The 22,587-nt window shown below is 41.2% G+C and overlaps 1 protein-coding gene across 5 annotated transcripts in view; it reads left to right on the top strand.

The window, feature by feature from the left end:
• Positions 1-896: 896 nt before the first annotated feature.
• zgc:172282 (leucine-rich repeat and fibronectin type III domain-containing protein 1-like protein) overlaps positions 897-22,587 on the top strand; it is a 93,513-nt gene continuing 71,822 nt past the window's right edge. For all 5 annotated transcript variants that reach the window (XM_035155439.2, XM_035155438.2, XM_035155437.2 and 2 more), the window contains exon 1: positions 897-1,004. The gene's annotated coding sequence lies outside the window, so the exon portion shown is untranslated. The remainder of the gene's footprint in view (positions 1,005-22,587) is intronic.

Raw genomic sequence — 22,587 nt, 5'->3', positions numbered from 1 at the left:
TGCTAGACTGAGATATCTCAATAGCTATTGGATGGATTGCCATTAACTTTTGTACAGACATTCATGGTCTCCGGGAGACGAACCTTAAGCCATTTCTGGACATGAAGTCTGGAAAATGTGCGGTAAACTGGGTCCAGACATCCAGCGGGTCAGATGTGATCGCAACATAAAAAAAGTCTATGGGACATAGGGTAAAGATGGCATGCTGCAGAACATGACGCATACATTCCACCGCAGTGTTTTTAACAACAGCACATCAGATATCGTCAAAAGCCCTGGAATCTCACCTTTTAAAGTTGACAGATTTGTCGGCACCTATTACATGTATGGCACTTTTTTTGTTACCCTAGATATTATGCATTCTTTTCACTCACTGTGAATTATCTTGACATTTTCTGGACATTTACAAATAGGCTGGCATTTCAGAAACTGAATTGTACATTTGAGTTCTAATATACTGCCCCCTGCAGAAGATTTTAGAAAAAATGTGCGTAGTTCAGCGAGTGTCTGAAAGCAGCTCTATTGACTTTCCCCTCACAGAACTACTGACAGAACTACTGTGGTTGACATATGTGGTTTTGTGTGAAACGTCTTAACTACGTGTTGAATCAACATGCAGTCTTGTATATACACAGTATCCATGTATCCCCCTCTGGCTCATCGTAATCAAAACCTTTTCACACTTCTCTGTTATTTGTGCTATGTTAAAGCTTAGCGCCTCGTATAAGGAAAATGTTTTATTTGTGTTAATGGATCAGAGTGGGCCATCTGGGTGCTGTGGGTGGTTACAGCAGAGCACTGGATGTAAAAGGCTTTATATAGTCAATACCACTGAATGCAGGGATATCCCTAAAACATCATGGACTAACCCCTTGTACTAATTCTTTGTTCTCTTCCACAGGTCTTTGGATCCATCTCCTGAGGCCATCTCTCGTTTCAGTCAATCTCCAGTCATCACAGCTTACCTTCATGTTGATGAATAAATCACAGCGTACCAGATAAAGGTAGGTGAGGACTCACATCCAGCTTTTACTCCACTACTGTATTGTTTTTGTGCCCAATGAATTCAAAACAGATTTTACTGTGAACTCTGACACTGCTCTTTCTTTTTAATTACATCTCAAACATATACAAACAGTAATTGGCATTTAAGTGTAATAGAAATTTAATGATCCCCTTTGGGAAATCAGAGGGTAGGATATTACATTAGGAATTACATTTGAGTCATTGAAAAGTAAACTCACGCACACTCAATATATGTTTCTTGGAGCCGACTCGCGTGTGTGTGACGGCTTCCTCGCTGAACTGATGCAGCTCACACGCCAGCATCTGCGCTGTGATGCTGCTACCACCAGCCCCATCTTTTTACGTTTCCTTTTTATAACGGAGAGAGAGAGAGAGACACAAAAATACCTCTTTGCCGGCTAAATTATTGATATAAGCTGCTTTCAGACATGCAATGAACTCCGCAGATCCTCCGTATTTTTTTCCCGGAGTAGGTGCATGTGTGATAGGGTGGTGGGGGTTTTAATGATGCTTCTAACCGTGACAGACACAAAAATGAAAAAAAAAAAGAAAACAAATATCTCCAGGGTTAAAAAAGCGGGTCCATACACGCAGAAGACACAGACGAAGATGTCAAGAGAGTGTATGGTGATAACAGCCGACACCGGTGTCTGTGTGAAAATCAAATGATCTCCACAGAGGAATTAATATGTTACTTCCTGCCTCAGCCTGCTGCACCCGGCTGCACCACCTCTCGCCTAAATCATTGCTGATGTGAACGCGTCTGTGCATGTGTGAAAGGCACACTGCGGGTCAAGTCTGTCTCCGCACTTTCTCTACTAATAACATTAAATGTAAACATATTCAGAATAAATTTGATATGTATGTTTTCTTATCATAATTGTGACATATTCAGATATAGCCGAAACATTGAAACTATGGTGGAAGATGAAAGTTGTATGTGATGCTGCTGGTTTGGTGTCACCATCAACAGATCGTTCCCCTGTCTATTTTTGCTGGTAACCATGTGTATCACACTTGAGAACTTCAGTAAAAACATCCTGTGGCCATCAAACACAAACGTGGCCCAAACATTACACTAACTACAAAGACCACATGTGTTCAACAACTCAATATATTTCTTTCACCTGTGGCATTTAGTTGTGCATGAATGTTAATGCATATTATTTAGCTTAAGTAATTAAATTGTCCATATTTTGGCTGTTTACAGGTTCATAATAGGTTTACATGGTATAATAATGAAAATGTGCATTATTTCTCACATACCATTGCTGCAGTGTCTCTTTTTACCCTCTCTGTGAAATGCTGCTTTAGCTCTTGGCCTGTCTCCCAACAGCCCAGCATGCTCTGCTGTGCCAGCTAACTCATTATTTTGTGATTGGTCAGTTGCCTAGAGTGCATGTCAGAAATGTCACGTCCCCTCCCCACAGGCTGACCAGCTCCTGGTGTGGTGTTGTACCAATTTGAGCAAGTTGCTAGGTGCATGTTACTTAGTGACATTGACGCTATACAGAAGAAAAAAAAGCGAGGAATGCCAGACTGACAACATTTTCGGCTCATGTGACCGAGACAGACTCTCTTTGCTGCAGACTTTGGTCTCTGTAACTTAATAGACCTTCAACATGAACACAAAAACACTGACACAGTTAAGTTAAGGGAAGAAACCTGGAAAGCACAGTGTGTTCACTTAAAGTGTGCAAGTAAAAGCTGTGTACCTGTGTGTGCATGTATGTGAATGAGTGGGTTCTACGTACCTAATGCACTGTAAAAGTATGAGGTTGAGTGCACTAAATCACATGCAGATACAAATGTGTTCCTGCGTGTGTGTGTGTGTGTGTGTGTGTGATGAAAGCAGCACATAGAGGTCTGCAGCTAAGCAGAGTAGAGACACTGCTATTAATACTAGATGGATGGATTTAAATCAAGGGATAAGCTGCTATTGCACAAAACACTCAGTTGTCACACTTGCCTGCTTTTGTCTGAACTGAAATTACATTTTAAAATGTTATAACAGTCGTGCTTTGCTTTTTTTGGTGGATATAGGAATGTAGAGAGAGATTCAGTTGGAATCCTCAGCTCACTATTCATTCGGTTTGATCCGTCAGACTCAGACTTGTCATTTGAAATGCACAAATGACCCAGAAAGCTGTTGTGTGAAACGATACCTTTTAAAGACAGCACATTTCTTTTCTTTACACACACACCTCTGTGTATACAGGGGTTCTCAAAGGCAGAGATTTTGTTCCTGAGCTGTCATCGGGTATGAGGACTGTTGAGTTGTCAGCCTGTTGGGAGCAGTGCAGCATTTTGATGTCAGAAGTATTTGACCAGGGTTAGGCCACATTTAAACTTTAATAAAGCAGCTGGGTTTGAAACCAGGGCAGCAGTGCAGAGACTGTGGACATCGGAGATTTTGGCCATAAGCCTGTCAGAGCACAGCGTAGTTTAACTTTGTGGGAACAAAGGTCAGGAGAAACAAAATACTCCAAAACTGAGACCAACATGAGCTTTCAATCAATAAAAAATAAAAAGATCAACTAATCTGTCCGTCAAATCTCGAGAACCTTTCATCGGAACGGCTTCACACTTGGTGATGTGTATTATTAAGAGCCCAAAAGTTGCAGTGTATAATTGTGGTGCAATTTGGACATGGGGTGTGTTCAATATTAACTTAATTCTTATGGGACTCATCAACGTAAGCATTGTCAATAACAACAACAGCGCATCCAAAACCATGTGTTCAACAACCCATTCTCCAGTTCGGAGTTCTAGCTCCTGAGTTGAGCTTCAGTGAACTGTGAATAAACAGGTGAACAGCTCTTTGTCGGAGCTTCAGGGTTCTGTGGACTGAGTCCTGCAGCCGGTCGTTACTCACCGTAGCTCAACTGCCGCAGGTCACTTTCAGAAAGAAAGACACAACCAGCATCACCACAGGCCAAAACAAACAGATCATTCCACACAGGCAGGTTTAGAACAGCCACTGCTAGTGCAGTGCAAATAGAAGAAGAAGAACTGAAGACCTGAAATAATCCGCTTTGCATTTATTAATCAAAATGAGCATCGACTGGACGTGTCTTCTGTCCTTTGTGTCAGGCGCACTGCCTTCTCGCTCACCTAATCACTTCGGGGTATGCGCGTAATTGCTTCTACTAAATATGGAAAATCTCAACCCCAAGTGCTCTGCCCACTTCTTCAGGAGCACAAAAAGTGAGGAGCTTCTTTATTGGGCTTTATCTCTGGTGGATGTGTCATCAAAACGTGGCCACTGGCTGCTGCCCAGAGAGCGCTCATAAAGCCAGGTCAAAAAATCAGTTAATGCCACAACACCTCTCCCAACATTTTATGACAGTGTAGGTGAACAGTTTTCCCCAGCACTTTTGGCCAGCAGTATTTTCTGTTATTGCTTTATATCCCAGGTCTGAATAGTTTTATGTATTATATTACCACCGTGTGAGGTCCTTGCCTTTAGAGCTTATGTAAGTGCAGAAAGTAGTTTTATATTTTTCTTTGCTGTTTGGTAACCAAAATAAAGAAATGCTCTACATTATGAGTGAGTTGTTTCAAATTTAAGTTCAAACCTTTACAGTTAACACATCCTGCAAATATTTAGAAATACACCATGTGCCTATATTGGTATTTTTGGTGTCTGAGATTTTCTCGGAGGAAAAAAAAAACATAATAAATGTACAAAAGTGCAAAATTACCTAATTTAGTTTGATACATAAAAATGCTGATCCCAAAATATGTATACATGGAAACAACACATCACTTATTAGAAATATGTACTTAAAAAAAAAGCTTTTCAGATGTGTCCATTTTTCTTTGCTCCTCTCTACCCATGATCAACACGTGACAACAAGAAATGACATCATCATGACAACACAACATGATGATGTAGAAGACAGAGGTGAAAAAAAATCAAAAAAAAGAACCACCACAAAAAATCACCACAATTTACACTGCACATGACAAAACGTACTGATGTCATCACAGGCGTAATAACTTGAGACAGACACTTTGGTTTCTGCTGCAATGACGATAAACGTTCGAGCTGTTAGTGGCCTCCTGGAGGACATTCATTTTTCAGAGGGTCAAAGAAAATTAATAAATTTATCCTTAGACCATCAGTTGTTTGATTTCTTATTTAAACAAAGTGCTACTTCACATTATTCTCAGTTTTACATTTTGTAACTTGGATAAGAACTGTTTATTCACCAGAGGAGTCAGCAGTTTCCATGCTAATAGATTTTTGTGTGAATGCAGCACTCTCATCCTGGTCTTCTGGGTCATTACTGTAACACTGTTCCACATGAAAGCCAGTGAGGACACAAAGTTTTATAAATAAAGTCGGATTCTTTTGCATATTGCTCACTAGTACAGACAAAAAAGAAACCCTCTGTCCCAGAGTGAGAGGCTGTTTGCAGCTGCACTGAGTACGAGATGTGCGTGAACTACAGCAAGAGTCAGAAGAGTCTCAGTGTAATTCCACTACAGAAGCTCTTTACAACCAGAATATTACTGCATATTAACTCTGGCTTACACACCATTTCAGCAGTGGTTTGAAAAACACTTTGATTTCAGAGGTTACGGAACAAGTGGTACCACTATTCTTTATTTTTTTTATTCTTGCTTGCAGCCCTTCTTTCCTTAAGCTGTTATATTCCCCACCAGCACTCAGGAGAAACGTCTGCCATGAGCAGTTCATTCAAGAGAACTAAGCGGCCAAAAGCGTTAGAGATATTTCGTGTTTTAGTATCTTTAGCTTTTTAAAGAGCAGCAAAATAGCGACTGCAACGGCTAAAAATGAGATGTAACGCTCCAGCGCTGACGGATGGAACTTAAATGAGGAGTTTCTGACATTAAAATAACTTTGTTAAAATAAGAGTTCAGAATGAGACGTCAAGTCAGACAACTAACTTCTTATCAGCCTAATAATTTCAGAGATTCCTCAAGATTGTTCCTTTGAACTAAGTGATATCTGTAACAATACAGTCTATTTTTATGTCTTTATCCCCCTGTGAAATCTTCATAGAGAACACATTTGGGTTGAATAAAGTGCGCAGTGTGGTATCAGAGAACATTCAGCTTATCTAAGATTAGTTATCTCGGAAATTGAGGGGGATTGATGCGAGGGAATTGGATATCTGACGTGTACATTCCTAGAGTTTAAGATGCTCTAGTTTACAAAGCCTGGAAAGATCTGAGTAGGTCACAATGTTTCCTGTGTGTGCGTATGTATATGGGGCGGATGGTTGTGTCGTGTGTTCCCGTTGGGGAGTCCTTTTACACAGCGTTTTGAGAAGGAGGCAAATGTCAACCAGGTCCCCAGAAACATTTCTGTTGTGCGGAAGTTGTTCAGCTCTGTCGGCGTTTGTGCACATTGTAGCATTTCTGCATTTGCAAGTTGTTTTCTGGGTTGTCATATTGATGAATATGTTTCCACTGTGGGTTTGCAGTTCTTCAATTTGTTTGTGTGTTGTCAGGCTGCAGTGGTTTCATATTATATTGCCTGCACAGGAGCATCCCTGCTTTCACATGGAAATCGGCTGGAGCCTTTATTTGGAATACATGTCATGCTGACCACTAAAGTTGGCTCTGCCACTGATACATACATTGACACAGGAGAATGTCATGTTCTTCCATCATAATAATGTATTGCACCTTTTCTTAACTCAGCATCAGAAGCGCACATATTGCATCAGGTCCGGCTTATTCAACATAATGAGTTGACATCTTGCTGAATGTGCCTTTGCTTGTTCTGAATCATTTCATCTAATTTAGGTGATTTACACCTACTTGTATGTGACAAGATGGGCTAAATATGGGTATAGCAGTCTGGCGTATCTTTGGAGCCATCCAGGTAATTGGTCTGATGTTCTTTTTCAAGAGCAGAGTTTTTTTTAACAAACAGCCGCCACTAACCTGCTCCTCTCCAACACCGAAACACAGTTGGAGCAGCACACTGTACTTAGTCCTTTACAACAAGAGAGCAAATGAGCACTTTTCATTGGAAATCGTGTCTGTTTATCTAAGGTCCTCTCCACTTTGGTGGTCGTGATCGGAGGAGACCACTCCAGTCTCTAAACTCAAGAAGCACAACCTGACATGTCCAACCTCTTTGGATCTAAACTGGAAATATTAAGTTTACAATCATGCAAGCTTTTCATTTGGCTATAAGCAGCTTTGTAATTGAAGAGCATGGTGCTAGCACTGTTGCTTCTGGGTTAGAAGCCATCAGCCAGCTGGGGCCTTTCTGTGTGGGGTCTGCATGTTCTCCCTGTGTCCTGTGGGCTTTCTCTGGATTTGTCTGCTTCCTCACACAGTCAGGAACATGCAGCTTCGGCAAATTCACAACTTTAAATTGGCCTTACTTGTGTATGTGAGTGTGAATGGTTATTTGTCGCTGGTGACCTATCCAGGGTGCACCTGCCTCTCGCCTAATGTCAGCTGGGACTAGCTCCAGCTCAGCGGTATAAATAATAGTAATAATGATTACAATGGATGTGTTGAAGTGCAGTTAACAAGCCAGTTGAACTTGTCTGCAGGGCTGCCTGTGGACATCATGGTAGCATGCCAAATTGTGGAGCTTCTGTCGTTCCACAAACCTTTATCTGTGCTTTTTAATACATCCCAGAGTCATAGACTATGGAGCTGGTCCTTCATTTTTGACCATCCATGACTCACGTGGGCCAAATCTAATGAAAACGGCACCAGTCAGTATAAAAGTGATGACGCGGCTTGTATCTGTGTGCATCTTAAAGATTAGAGATTTCCAATGCTCTGTAAGGTCTTATTGTCGAGCTGGTTCTCACAAAGATAGAAGAACACGCACGCACGCACAAACGCACGCACACACGCACACACACACACAGAGTAACTTATTTATGATCCTTGTTTCAGATGCTTCTCTTTGCCTACAGACAGAAACGCTATTTACCGACCAGCTGCACAGTCTGGAAGAACAGTTTGCCTGTCAGCTGAATCATGCCTCAGGTTCCACACCTGAACAGCTCTCACTTAACATGTGTTTGTGGCCATTCCTACTGCTGACTCTGTCATGCATTTTATATTAATGCAGACTGCTTTTGCAAATTGCAAAGAATTACAACATTTCCTTTCATTTGTAAGGAGTTATGATGCTTTGTTTTTCACAGATACACAGCAGTAATCATATTTGTTATACACATCATACAACCTTGTTGACATTAACTCTCTGTTCGATTCGCTGCTCGTCCAGTGCTTTAGATGAAACCATGATGCTCCCAAAGCATTATATTGTTGTGTGATGTGAAAATTGAATCAGTCCTTCACTCAAGATGTGTCTGTTTGTGAGCTGTGATCTCACACTGATGACTTCTTTCTTTGAACATCTCAATCTGACAAGTGTAACTGACAATGCAAAACATTCTGCTGTATACCTCAAAAGTCAGATTTTTAAGAGTAGATATTTTACCTTTTCACAATGAAATACTGCAACAGAAAGACCAAAACCATATACACATAGCTTATATAATTTGTATTAATTGTGTTAACTAAATGCAATTATTGGAGTTGAAATATTGATTTGTACAGGAAGAAACAGAAAATGCTTCCCCAGTTATTGTTTAGTCATTTCAAGGACACATCAGGTCTACTTGATGTGTCCGCCTCCTTTCCGCCTCCTTCCGAATTGGGCTGTTCACATCGGCTGCGAAGCATCGCGCCAGAAAACACACTGAAAATCGATTTAAAACGATATAAATGACATATTATATATGATATAAATGATCAAATATGTATCCCATACTTTGGATTTTCCTGCTGTTCTCCTGGAGTTTCAATTTCCCTGAATTTTCCCCCCACATGCTGACATTTTCCCATCTGCCCCTCCACTACAAACACACAAGCAGACAGACAGAGAGAGAAAGAGAGGGGTAAATGATGAAGACCATCATCATTTACCCCCGAACCCCTTCATTGAACGGAGCATACAACAACCAGCGGAGTCAGCAGAATCGCGGGCTGACCGGCGCGGAGAAATGCGCGTCCGGTGTGAACAGCCAGGCGGCTGCGCGGTGCTTTGGGGCGCTTCCACGTCCAGTGTGAACAGCCAGGCGGCTGCGCGGCGCTTCCACGTCCGGTGTGAACCCGGCGTAACCTTGTTATTCACTCCCATCTTATCTTGTTATCCACCACTATTCCAGCTCAGACCCAATCTGAGTCCATTATTTAAACTCCTGATCTAGGATTTGTCAAAGACAAACATTCTTTCACCTGAAGCTATTTTTTACTGTCACTCTGCAACTCAGACGGCGCATTAAACTTCCCTACCATATACGGTCAGTCGTAAATGCATCATCTCTGTCTCGCCCTGTTTCAGATGGTTGAATCTAATTGATCTGTCAGGAAACTTACATAATTGATTCACATGTGGGTGTACACGCAAAATACATTTGCAGCTGTGGCTGTGTGTTTCTGTGCAATCTATGCATACACAAATAGACTAATGCTTTGTTGTTATATTCACAGAAACACTGCCGGTGTTTTGCATCTAAATCTGTCAAAACAATCCTTGTTTGTTGTGGAAAATTCATTGTCTGCTACCTGAGACCAGGCCACTTAACCAGGTATTCAATGTATATGTTTGAATGGATGAATGAAGTGTTAATAGGGGATTGGAGGGTCAAAGGTTCAGTGGACAAAGGGGTGAGTCAGAGGCTGAATGGAGGTGCGGAAAATATATGAAAGTCAATGTGCTAATGAAAAATGATAATAAATATGCAGCTGAAGGAGAAAAGGACCAAAACATAACAAATAGAATCCTCCTGAATGGCATTAAAGGTGTAGTGTGAAGGATTTAGAGGAAACTAAAAGTGGAAATTGATTTAGGTTTAGATTTGGGGTATTTTCAGCACTTTTGAATAACCCTTTCAGATCAGGAGCAAGTCCTTCTCCACAGAAAGTGTCATGTTACACTGCCATGTTTCTAAAGTAGCTAAGAGCAGACAAACAGAAAGACACCAGGAAGGGCCTTTACACATTTTCTGATATGCTAATGTTGTTTACGCTCGACATTTTCAATTGTAGTGTTGTCAGTATTTTTCTAAGAATGACCAGCGGGTAATTTCCCTTAAGCCGACTGCAATCTTGACGTGGGATCATCTTCAAGAAGGGATATCATTCCTGAGATGCTGATGAAGTCTTCTTATGTGAGGAAGAAGCAAAGGGGACATTTCTGTGGTGTCATGTTGCTTTACTGGAACCAAGTGCAGCGAGTGTTATATTTCTCCTCTTTGTTCAGGTCAAATAAACTGACCACAGACAAAGGCACTCACTGAGCAAACTGAAATAAAGAACTTAGTTTAGACACAGCTAAACAGGCTGTGTGAATGAGACGGACGTTTGGTTATTACCTCCGCCAAGGACGTTAGGTTTTCACTCCTTTCTGTTGGAATATGGTTTGGTTCTCGGCAGCATGACACAAAAGCTACCGAACAAATTTCCACAAAGCTTGGTGGAGGCTTGTCACATTGGCCAAGAAGGATCCCATTGAATTGGAGCGTGGATCCAGTTTTTTTTCCCACTTTATTGAACATAATCCAGTGAGTTGTTTAGTTTTAAATCAGGTATGGATCTCATATCTATAAGTGTCTGCTTGTTGGTGCAACATGATTGAATTGAGGGGGACTGTTGGGCCTCAGAAGAGGAACGTGCTTTACTCAGTTCCATTCTAGAAATTATGTTAGCTGTACCTTGCACTAAACTCCCCTGCCGAGTGTTTATTCTGCCGCATCATGCCACGGCCTGTCTCACACAATCCTCTCTATCCAGATGTAGGTCAGTCTACCGCGCTGCGCTGTGACCTTCATTCAAAGGCATCTCAAGGCGTGTCTCGCGTTTTCACCTTTGTGTGCCCAATCATTGGTATGAATATATAACGTGCCAGCGCATATCATGGTAAAGGTAAATACTTTAATAGATGTCCCACCCATAGACCCTGGATAAATAGAAAATCTGAATATTCTATTGAAGTTGAGAACCATGGCAGCCATGTAATTCCCTAAGCTTCCTCTGAAAGCCATAATATTCATATTTCTTTATAGCAATAAAACCATATTACCATATGAAGGCCATAGGATAATATTAGCTCTCTGTGTGTGCCTCTCCGGTGGCAGGGATCAGTTCAAAGCACAGCCCAAAGCATGGGTGCATGTGTGTGTGTGAGAGACAGATAGTGTGTGTATACATATGTGAGTGTGTATCTGTAACTGAGTGTGTGTGATCAGTTCCCTGAAGCGACAGCTGCACGCTAAGTTCCTGAATGGAGGAAGCTTCTCTGTGATGACTACCAAGTGGCACACGTCTCTCTAACATCTTTTCTCTCCTGCTTTCTCCTCCTTTCCTCTTCATCCCTCTCTTTAGCGATTTTACGCTCATGCCATGTTGCCACTGTCCTCTGCTCTTCCATCCCCTCTCTCTACGTATTTCCACTCTCTTAGTTATCTACCACTTCTCCCGTCGTCTACCTCCTTTCTTCTGTAATGTCATTACTCCACAATCACCATGATCACGAATCCCGACTGCTTGCTGCAGCGCTCTGCAAAATGACACACATTTGTCACAGATAAACCAGTACAAAACCCTAAATAAGAGCGGAAGAAAGTGGGGAAGGGGTGCAGGAGGGGATGGAAGGAAGCATCAAAGGAATAAAGGAAGGGAAGCTGGGAAAAATAAGAGAGATGGAGAAATGCAAGATGTCAGGGTGTATGAAAAGTGATTATCTATGAGATCATTAATGACGGGCAAAGTGAGTAGGAACATGGGGTAACCTGATGAAAACTAAGGGTCTATATTTACCTGTGTTTCAGATTGGAATGTGTTTGATGTCAGAACACCATTATAGTGAGTATTTGGTGGGATCTTGCTGCTTTGACAAAGTGTAAGAGTATGTGTATGGGAAGATAAGAGTGGAAACCATGAACAGTGTTATTCACGGCTTCTGATTTTCAAAGGACACATATATATACAAATATAAAAAAAGAACAGGTATAAAGTTGGTAGCAAAACACCACCACTGGCCAGTATTTGTTTTCCTCTCCACTTCACTGGCTTTATGAAAACCTACATGCTAACATCCTCTTTGAAGTTGATCATTTCTCAAGGTCGACTCGGCCTTGCTTCCAGCATATCGAACAGCTCGTGATCAAACGCCTCCTAGATCTTCATATTCACCCTCAGATTCCCTTTGTTGCGCTTACAGTGCATTTCATGTTGCAGTCTTTGTCAACCTTCCTCTGTGCTATGACTACCTCTTAACTCCTCGTCTTAACATTAACATCACTGGAATATGAATAGAAAAGAGTGCAACCTTTGTTTGAGAGTGAAACAGAGCAGGGAGGCACATGGGAGAGGAAAATGCTAAACGAGGAGGTTTCATGTTTTTAGCTTGGGCTTTAACGACAGAAGTTTTAGGGGGAAAACGCTTTTATGCTTGAATGTGTTTTAAAAAAGAGAATGCTGGTAAAAAAAATCTAAATACACTTCAAGGTTATACTCCCGGTTTCTGCTGTTTCTGCTGTTTCTACTGCAAACAAAGCAACCCTGTCTGACTGCTGCTCACTGGTACTTGCCTCGAATCAACCAGCAATGAAATGAAGAAGAAAATAGAGGAAAAAAATTGTGGAGGGAGCGATATGGCCAAAAAGTATATCAAGGTAAAAATGTCACGATAAATCTCACATTAATATTTCATTTCAGTGTTAATACTTATTTTTGCTCCTCAGTGAAGTTTGTGGTGTCAAACTCAAAAACAGAAATTGACAAACATTTAATAAACAGCTAAACATTTCGCAAATCTGAGGTTCGATCAATACTGTGCTTACACAACCTATAAGCAATAATCCATATATATATAGACTTTTATTATATTACCATTGCTCAAAATTATATTGCAATAATTATTGTAATGGGTCATTACTTGACCATAGTAATGAAAACTAATCCCAAAATTTGGGGTGGGAAGCAGAACAGAAATACAATGACCTAGCAGTAACATGGTTATAGAAAGGTGAACTGATTCGTTAAGATTTTAAGTTGCCAAAATTGAAAATATGGACAAAAACATTTAGAGGGAAAAATAGCAACTTTCGTATCGACAAACACAAGGTTGAAGGAGACATAGCAACAGGCAGACGTTCATGTTACACAGGTATAAAAATAGAATCGTTGATGTTCGGAGCTGATAATAATGTCATATAGATGCTGTCAGTTGTTTAGAAGGGGGGTGACGTGACACACATTCACTTAAATACAGACACGTACACTGATGCTGTCATTCAGTGATCTGACAAGGGGAGTGAAACGGATATTTGCTAATGGCTCTCTTGTTACATGACTCCTTCCTTTTCCTCTCTCTTCTTTTATGTCTCTCTCTATCGCCGTCTCCTTTTCTGTTTCTTTTTCGTCTGCTGATCTTGTTCTCCTGGAGAAAACAAAAGGCAATGACGAGAGAGGTGTATAGTATGTAATGCGGCCTGAGTGATATGATGTTCATTCATTATTTTTAAAGAGGAAGGGACGACACACAAAGAGGAGACAGAGGATGTGTGTGTGTCAGTGTGTGGTTAGTATTACAGTAAACCAGAGGCTGCGGTTAGAGCTACGATAGAGTGCAGAGCGGCAAGCATTGATGCACCATGCAAGTAGCCACAATCACCTCATTATCTACTGACAGCGAGGGGACAGAGTGTTAGGAAGAAGTCACAGCGAGGGGGACGGGGAGGAAGAACACAGACAGGGAAAAAACAGAGGATGACAACGACTGAAAAGGAGAACGAGATTAATAGAAGGGAAGAAACAGAAATGGAGACAGAGTGTGAAACGGCAAGAAAGAGACGCAAATAGAGAGAGAAGAGAGGAAAGCGAAAAGAGTCATGTAACAAGAGAGCCATTAGCAAATGTCTGTATCCCTCCCCGGCTCAGATCTCTGAAAGACAGCATTACTGTGTGTGTGTGTGTGTGTGTGTGTGTGTGTGTGTGTGTGTGTGTGTGTGTGTGTGTGTGTGTGTGTGTGTGTGTGTGTGTGTGTGTGTGTGTGTGTGTGTGTGTGTGTGTGTGTGTGTGTGTGTGTGTGTGTGTGTGTGTGTGTGTGTGATCCCAGCGGTGTATCAGTTCCACATTGAAGGTGAAAGTTTGTCTGGGCAACTGTGTGTGTCAGTACTGGTGCATCTGTGTGGATGTGTGTATTTGCTGGGTAGCCAACTGTGGTCTTTGAGCTGCTGAGTGTTTTTGACATGAGAGATACACAGAGACAGACTGAAAATTTGACCCCCTAATCAAGAATGTAATAATATTGTCATTGATCTCAACGTTTCAGTATAAATAAGCAAAATTGCCAACGATCGCAATAGTCACAATATATAACACACCTCTGCTCATCTTCCCACACTTTTGAATGGAACATAAAACCAATAAACGTCCATTTAGCTATGAAATGATCAACGTTTTTAAATATTTCCATTATTTTTTGTAACATGTTGAAGGGAAATTCATTCATTATCTACTCACCACTATGCCGATTGAGGGGTGGGTCAAGTCTTTGAGTCCACCAAATAATTTTGGAATATCAAGGGGTAAACAGCATTGCAGCCAAATCCAATACTATTGAAGTAAATAGCGACTACTTCTTCAAACGTAAAAAACAACATAAAAAAACATAAACTGCCTCCATACTGCCTCTTGTGGTGTTATCCAAGTGTCCGTTAACCCCCGGCATTCAACTTCGACTCAAAACATTATGTCCTGAACAAACATTATGTCCTGAACAAACATTATGTCAAACACTTGGTGAAAATATCAGCATGAAAATATATATATATTTTTAAACATTCCTGGATCTTTACCAAAACCCATTCAGTTGTTTGGGAGTAATGCTGCTGGATAACAAACCAACCGACGGACCAACCGACCAACACACATGGGTTAAAGCACAACATCCTTGGCGGAGTTTGTCAGAGAGAGTAAAGCTGAATGTCCTGTAGGCTGGAGGTTACTGCCTATTCAAATTCTGCCAAACAAATTATATAGTAAGTGCAGGGTCATTATATTTATTACACTATAGAAATCCATATACATCATTTGAGACAGAGGCCAAGCTGTGTGAGACCTGTACACAATCCATAATTAAAATCAAGATTGCAGTTGCAGGTTGAAAGTTGCCCAATGACCCATTCATACCAGCCATACCAGTTTATTCATGGGTCAGTGTGTTGGCTTCTATGGGTAATAATGGTCTAATCGCAGGGAATATAATGAAGGCAGAGTCTGAAGGGTAAAGGCAGAGGACAAGAAAAGGTTGAAGGAAGTAGTCAGGAAGAGGGGGGATTACTTTTCTAACCTCCCTTTGAAATTAAAAGCCGTGTTACAGTGTATTCTTCCAGATGGTTACCTCTTTAATTCTCAAAATGTTAAGTGAGTCGAGAAAAGGCTTAATTTTCCCCAATATTTCTTATCTTGCACAACACATTTCACATAAATGTAACTTTGTAGAAAATCTAAATAACTAAATTTGAAGGTCTTTGCGTTCTCTTAAGGATACAACATTTTAATGGGGTTACTGTCGAAGGCAGCTGCATATGCAAGTGTGAGAACTAGCACTCATTGCCTCATTGATTGTAGAGAGAGTGAGCAGCACAGCTCACTGGCCATAATCAAACTGATCCCCACAGAGAAAGCGTCTCCTCTCACGTCCTCCTCTGGGAGGTCGGGGTCTGGGTCTGACTCCCACGAATATTCTAAGCAAAGGACATAAGAACATGGATCAGGCCCAAAAGACGGTTATCAAAGCTTTATGTCTGGATTTGTTCAACATGCCACATGTTCACACTATACCACACATAAGTCACTTAAAACACTATAAAGTTGAAGGTTATCTCATTTTACACATACTTGTAGTGATCGATTATACACAGTACAATACAATACCACTTTATTAATCCCGAAGGCAATTTGGTTTGGGCAATTAAAAAAAGCGCAACAAACTGCATGTGTTGTATATGTGTGTGTGTGTGTATTGCACTGTGCACTGACAAACATCCACTAAATCAATAACACAATAAAACACCATAAAAGAGCTGCTCAGTTATGGTGAGCTAGAAGTGCAGTTTCTTTACTTGATTATATACAGTGGACACTAGGCCATGGATGCTCAGTTAACAACTTGAATTCTGCTACTTGGTTTATGTGCAAGCAACAAATAACTAAGCAAAGTGGAACGCAGCAAATAAGGATTTGTCCAACATTTTAAACCTGAATCAGAAGACTGATGTGAGAGGGTTGTGCAAAGTGCAGAAACCCCATGGAAATGACGCTCAGACCTGCAGCTCTAGTTAAGCAGATGTTTGTGATGTGGTCCTCAGTGAGAGGACCTCAAATTTGTGTTTTGTCAAAACACAAATTTTCCAAATCAACTTCAATGCTCAGTTATTATGTTGTGATGTCTGGTCGATTAACGTTTTTGCATTTAGAAATCCAAGACTGTGTTTAAAACTGTGCTAACAGAACAGTTTTAACAGACTTTGCGCAGAGTTAAAGTGAGACTTGGCTGCTGCAATCCTGTCAGCTACCTCACTACTGCACTGCAACAGTCTCTGTGGTCTGGAGGTTCCTGAAGTCTTTACTCACCATGTGTTGTTAAAACACACATCTCACTGTAATCACATTAGATGCTTAATGAGTTCCTCACTACACTGGGTTTCATTAGGGCTTTAAATGGGCTCATTCCCACAGATATGAATTGATGGGGATGATGAGGAAGCAAAAACGCTTCCTCACTTGTGATGAGGGACTCATGAAGTCTTTGCAGGGTTCCCCCAACAAATGAAGAAAAATACAATACAATTAGACAAATATTTCATTAAAATGTAGTTTAATGGACTCTCTGTGATATTGTGAATAAAAGCCTTAGTAGGTTTGTTTTCATGATGATTCATTTTGATGCAACACTCTTTATACAACACATGTGCAATCTCTCTCTCTCTCGTTTTCTCCGAATGTGTGTCTCTCTCCCCATTCGCTCTCTCTTGCAGCCACACTCCAGATTCATTACTTGTGAGATCTCCAGACCAATCTTGTACTTTCTCACAGCCCCCATACACACACTCTCACAACACCCCCACAACCATAACACACAGACACACACACTCTGCCCACCTCCTCACTGTTACCATCCATGTGTCATTCCTCGTTGCTAAGTTACAGGCCCCTACCAAGTTTCTTTTTTTTTTTCAGCCAATAAAAGCATCGCTTTCACCACTGGTTTTCCCAGATACCCCATTCTATAGGAAGCCTTGGTTTGTGCTTTAGCTTTGTCTCTGTTCGTTGTCTTCCCATGGTCTCCACCTGCCTTTCATTCATTTCATGGCCTCTATGCTTTGAAATCAGTGTTTTGTTCCCGATCTTGATCTATTCAACGGAATAGAACATAACGATGTATAATAATTGAGAAGGCAAATGAAAGACAGACGGTAGACGAGGTGCTGTTTTGTTTCATTTACAGTTGACATAGTGTTGATGTAAGAGCAGAAAATTGCACAGATTTGTTTTACTGTTAATAACTAAAGCGTTATAGGGAGATTAAGCTGCAGCAGAGAGCTGCACAACTGTTGCCCTGTGCATGGGTACATATGGACTCAAACACACAAGAGTGCATCCGCTTAGACTTAAACACACACTCCATCTAATTCAAGTGAACTATGAGCGTGTGTGTTTGCGTGTGAGTGTGTGCACAGTATGGCTTTGTGTGTATGCAGCAGATGGATGATGCTGCTTTCCAGGTCGTTAATATCCCAGTGTTCTTACTATGATGTACTCTGCAGAAATAGATAGCGCATACATGCACACACACACACACTTGCGTACAATACATGTGGTTACACTTGTGTTCAGACAAGAACATAAGCAAGCGCATAAGGGCCGCAGCAAGCAAGTGCTCATAGACTCTCATACAGTAAAGCAAGGAGCACATGTTCATACATCCATACAAAAAGTCCTGGGTGATCACAAAAAAATGTACAGATGCACAGATACAGAGTAAATGCCAGGGTACAAAAACAGTTGCATTTGTGCAATTACTTAAGCCTTTTTTCAACTCAGTTAGACAGGAAATTATAATAACAATAAATGTTAAGTCCTGAGAGTACTCTTTTAAAATGGCAAGGTTTTTTAATTTGAAATGGAGGAAAGAAAAGTAATCACACCTCTCCTACTATTTTCTTTTACCATTTCTTGCACACTGCCGTTACCCTCCAAACTCCATATTTACAAAATGAACCAGGACAACTCAACACCAGGTTATGAAGAGGAGGTGGATGGAAAACTAATAACCAAAGACATTGCCTTAAAACAACTTTGGGTTGTGTTTTTTCAAGGGAAATACTCGACAGAATCTAGCAGCAGAGCCGGTGTTTGCAGGAGCTTGTTGTAGGGTAGAGATTAGGAATAGGAAGGTGTAGAGAAGTTTTACAAAACAGCTTCATGGCCATTCACAGGCGCGGCCAGCAGATTAATATGCTCAGGGAGGAAACCTGATGAGAGTACCAAGTCTGAGCTATGACCTTTAGAATGTGTGGCCATGCTAAAAGATTGAATCAGATTGAAAGGGTTGATAAGATCTAAACAATGAGTGGTTTGGGAGAGAGAAGGGCAACATACATGAGCATTAAAATCACCAAGGAAAAGCACCCTGCAATGTACAAAAACAGGCCTATACGAAATGGGACATAGACTGTAACTGTTTATACCTTTAGATATGCCGTGTGGGTGGGACATTCTGTGCTCAATAATGGGACTGTATGGGGAAATTAGAGGGTTAGTGAGGCCGGTAGGCGGAGCTAATGGAGGGAATCGTGTTCTGGTGCCACAGGAGTAGAAGGCGTGCCCAGGGAGGGGGTGTGGGGAGTGAACAATCAATCATGTGGAGTAAATTGTACACAAAGCTGCAAGTTAGCCTCAGAATTCGGCTACATCGCAGAATGGGGTGGAGTCCATCTGTCCTGAAGAAGGACAACATCCCCAAAACAGATTCAAATTGTAAATAAGGCCTATATTGTGGAATGTGCAGGCAGACCGGAGCAAGCTGTTGAAACTGAGGATTCTGCTTAAAAAGTCGAGCCCCGTGATCCAGTGTGTGGATAGGAGCGTTAATAAAAACAGACTTTCCACAAGTACTTAAAGATTTTAAAAGGTTGTAAAAAATCCTCTTTGGTCAGCTCAGACTGCTGACGAGCTGCATGGTGAGTGAGCGCAACTACCAAGGGAGCGAATCCAGAATGTCAGGGACTGTGGCTGCGGGGGAAACAATGAGTGACTGCATTGAAGAAACAGATCTTTATGATTACGGAGTCCCCAACTATTAATGTGTTTGGGGAGAAAGTGGATGAGGAGATGACAGCTGTGGGTTCTCATGGCAAGAGAGTACAGTCTGTTTCCATACTGCCTTTGACTGAGGATGAGGTGTCTGAGCAAGTGGGTAAGTGACATGGGAGCGACTTCAGACCTGAATGAAACCGGCCACAACATTGACCGACGAGCGCTTTTCTGGGACCAGCTTTTCATCTGCCATACTGCTTACTAACGTTGAATCAATTTTCAAATACATGAAACAAGTATGAGACACTATAATTGAGATGCAATACCATTTGTCCAGTCGGCACAACCATCTAGAAGGCAATCATTGTGTTGGTTTGTGGACGTAGGGTAGACCGAATATAAAGAGTAGATTATAGACATCTTTGCGATTGATCACAGGATAAAATCTTGAAGTTGCCAACCCCTAATTCAAAGAGACAAACCTGATGAGGACTGAGTGAGCTCATGTGCACGTATACACACGGACACACTCGTGCTTCCGCACACATACAGTAAATTACACGTACAAGACACTCTGCAGTGGCCCTGCTAGAGCACTGACAGGGTAATCCATCTCCATTGCGGGGTGCAGTACAAGGTGCGAAGAGAGGGGCCAGACACAGACACAGACACACACACACACACACACACACACACACACACACACACACACACACACACACACACACACACACCTATTAGGACATGCATACAGGTGCGCGGATGTGTATAAACATGGATAATAGGCTGGTACCGAGTGCAAAGATTACATTAAGGGATTATTTACAATCATAATCGAACCCAGTTAATGGCAATAGACCAACAATATATTAACTGCCCCTGAGTCAACGCTGAATTCCATCTAGTTGACGCAACGTCTTGTTTAGGGTTTGTGAAACGCTCCTCACACCCACACAAACGTCAAATGTCAGTTCTACATGCTCAGTATGTGTCTTGCATATCTTAACAATTGCAAATTTTTTCAGCCTCACCTGTGGCATTTGTATTGCTCAGGGCCCAAGGAAGTGCAACGTTGAATGTGTGATTTGGACGAAATGTTCAATGTTAATAAACTTTGAATAAACAGGCAACCACTGCTTAATAGCCATGGAAGCTGGGACTCATCAGCATCTTGGCACATGCACATTACTCTTGAAGGAGAAGGAGCTCAACTCCAGCCCACCTGAAGCCCTGTATGTGACTGTGTGAGCCTAAATGAGCCTCTCTGATTGTGAGATCAAAGGTTTCCAGAAAATGTTCAGTAAATAGTTGCTTTTGAAATTCATTAACACATAACAGCACATAACCAGGACTTGGCTGGTGGCACTATGGGCGGCCGTTTTAAAAGTATCTTTCAATGGGCAATTAAGGGAGGGAATGAAATGACATCTGCTTTCTCAGAGGTCACAAGCATGTCTTGACTCATTAAACCAGAGAGAGGAAACTCAAGGGGTTCGGATCTGTACTCCTTTCTGGAAGTTAAGTTATCGTTTGAAAAATGAATCCCGTAATAGCATTGATCTGGGGTATTAGCAGAGGATGTGGGTCAAGTCACCGGGCGACTGGGAGTGTCTTCCACATGATTAATTTATTTCTAGAGATTATTTACTGGGCTGATCTCTCTGGAGGAACATCAATTAGATACATTTGACCCTACATCTTGAGTATTTCCTTGTGTGTCTTGAATCAATTACACATTTAAGTCAATTGTACACCTTGTCACCTCATTGTTTTTTTTTTACCTCTCCTAATCATTCCCTTTCCCTTCATCCCTTTCCACCGACTTACTGACTGTCTTCTGACTTGTTGTGTTTTCTTTGATCATTTCTCTTCTGCAGTCTATCTGCCTCAGTCTCCATCCCTTTCATAAGCTTATTTATGTGTTTTGGGAATTGCGTTGCTAATTGCTTCAGATGGAGGCTGCAATAATATTGCTTTTCAAGTTCTTTTAGCTTGAGTCCCTACAACTGCTAATCTATTTGACTGTGACCACTGCTAAATTCTGTTTTGATCTCGCATTCTTTACTGTGACTGCAACAAACAATGTTGTTGTCTTGTTTTCCACTATAATGTAACTGCATTATGAATGCAATTAAATACAAGGGCTTGAGATGACTTCAGGGTACTTTGATCCCTTTTTGACTGAAGAGCACATGTTTAATCAAATGAAGGTCGACTCTTATTGAGACTAAGCTCCTTCACAGCTTCTTCAAACAAGGTAAACACAGCATTGGGGCCTGCTATGTTTACAATAAACACATAAGTGAAGACACCTTGTTGTTTTCATTGATTGTGTGTGAAATGGTGAAGAAAAACTGAGACAGGAGCACAGAGGGCTGTCTTTGAAGTTCACAGGTGAGGTCGATATGAGCTGGGAAGGAGATTTGTTTTTTAGAAAATGGACATTGGCTGTTTTTGCAGTACGTGTTGCTAATTACCACTTTCTTCAGAATTCTCCACCATTACTGAAGGGAAAACTTTAAACTGTGCTTTTTTCAGTTCCTCTAAAGCAATGATACCTTTAACTTTGTTTGATGTGCTTTAAGTATCTCTTGTGTTTCTGTCCTCATAGCTAATGCCCATTCTGCTGCAAACAGTACATCCACAACCCTGCATTTGCAGTGAACATGGCAAAGTGGAATTCCAGTCAGTTACAATATCTGCCCTGAACACATTGAAAAATTATACAGGGGAGCTGCTGATTGATTCACAAATGCAAAGCAGAGATCATACTGTCAAGCAAAACAAAGAAACCGCCAGGATAAGTCTGCGTCATACTTTCCATTAAAAAAAAAAAACCTTGAAAACATAAACATTTGTCACTGCTGGAGACAGCCGAGCTCTGTTCTGGCAGCTTTTACAGCCCCTTCAAAATGAATATCAATGCAGTGTTCTCAGTGTAATTACTGCAAAATGATGCTGGATGCATTTTGTCCATTAACTCTGACTTTTAGACGTAAAGAAGCATTATTCCAACTTTGAATAATTGACGGTATATGGACCGGAAGAAAGATGCATCTGACAGTGTGTTTAAAAATAACTATAACACTTTGCAGTTAGTGGATGGTGTCAGGCATGTGTGGGTGAGAGGAATATGTGGCCTGATTTACCAACTAAATTTGATAGATCTACAGTTTTTGTCCAAATGTTGAGAACTTTTTCTCGAATGTGTCACAA

This window comes from Hippoglossus stenolepis, chromosome 4, assembly GCF_022539355.2.
Source record: "Hippoglossus stenolepis isolate QCI-W04-F060 chromosome 4, HSTE1.2, whole genome shotgun sequence".
Taxonomy (NCBI): domain Eukaryota; kingdom Metazoa; phylum Chordata; class Actinopteri; order Pleuronectiformes; family Pleuronectidae; genus Hippoglossus; species Hippoglossus stenolepis.
The sequence above is the reverse complement of the archived record's forward strand: the minus strand, read 5'-3'. Positions and strand labels throughout refer to the sequence as shown.